Below are 1,430 nucleotides of genomic sequence, written 5' to 3'. Positions count from 1 at the left end.
ACACAGCTCACAGCAACCTGCAGCTCTTGGGCTTAGGTGATTCTCTTGCCTCAGCCTCCTGAGTAGCTGGGACTACAGGCGCCTGCCACAACGCCCGGCTATTTTTTCTGTTGTTGCAGTTTGGCCGGGCCGGTATATGGGGCTGACGCCCTACCCCCTGAGCCACAATGCCACCCTCTGTAATTTAAATAAATAAAATAGTGACTCCCATACATAGTCTTTCCTTTAAGGTTATTTCTCCAAAATCATTCTAGGTCCACCCCAGACTGTCACTGCAAGAAAGATGCAAAATGCATTCCAATCCCTCTGATGCTTTGAACTTTCTAGTATCCGACTTCGTCCACGTGTGAGGTACCTCTGGAAATTCCTCTGCCAGTCATATTTAAAATAGTTTTAGACAGTTCCATACTGTTCTCCAGTCTGCTTTTAAAATTTATGTTCTCACAGATAGTGAGAAAGTATGTCATCCCCACTGTGGAGGGCATAGATGTTATTCATTTTTTCAAACTTTCCCAAACTTGTTGGAGAGAAATAATATCTTAATGTCATTATAACAGGGATTTCTTTATTTTAAAAAAGTGTTTATTTATTTATTTATTTTGTAAGGGGCGCACGTTCTTGCTCTGTTGTCCACCCTCAAACTCCTGGGTTCATGAGATTCGGCCCCCTCAGCCTCCAGAGAAGCTAGGACTGACTACGGGCGTGCACCACCACACTGGGTATATTAGGCTGGCTGCGTATATTCCCGGGTGCCATAAATTCCCCACAGTTTCTTGCTCTGTTTATCCAGCTCGGGCTCCCAGGGACTCCAGGCAGAGGGACTGTCCTGTGCGTGTCGGTGCGTTCTCGGCTTTCCCGCAGGGGGCAGTGCTGCCCGCCTGAGCACCAATACTGTGGGAGGGGGTGTGAACCTGCGCAGAGTTCTAGGGGTTCTTGGAAGAAAGTTAGGGGATGCGGAGGGTTTGGGGGCAAGACTCCTCGGGTTCGCAAGAGGCATGGGAAGAAGGCCACCGAGGGTGCAGGGTGGGGCTCGGGAGACGGAGTCTAGGCGAGTTTGGGAGTGGGGACCGTGCAAGCCGCGGGGAGCCGCAGCTCCCGGAAGGTGTGAGTGGTGTGCGAGTGTGTGTGTGAGTGTGTGTGTATGTGTGTGTGAGCGCGCCGAGGCTCTCCGGGTTCCGAGAGGCGCGCGGGTGTCAGCTTGCAGCCGGGGCTCCTCCCTCTGGCCCCCCTGCCCAGCCGGGCGGTACCTCCCTCCTTCTCCGCTCGCCCCTCCCCAGCGGGCCAGGGGCTGGGACGCCCCGGCGGAGCGGGCGGCGGCGGCGGCGGCGAGTTGGGGAGCCCTAGGGTTGGCGCTGCCGGAGGGGCCGGAGCCGAGCTGCCCGGGCCGGGCCGCGCCGGGCCCGCTTCCCGTGGGGCCACGCCCTGTCAAA

Source organism: Otolemur garnettii, unplaced genomic scaffold (assembly GCF_000181295.1).
Source record: "Otolemur garnettii isolate 467f Iridium unplaced genomic scaffold, OtoGar3 scaffold00147, whole genome shotgun sequence".
Lineage (NCBI taxonomy): Eukaryota > Metazoa > Chordata > Mammalia > Primates > Galagidae > Otolemur > Otolemur garnettii.
This window is presented reverse-complemented; position numbering follows the sequence as displayed.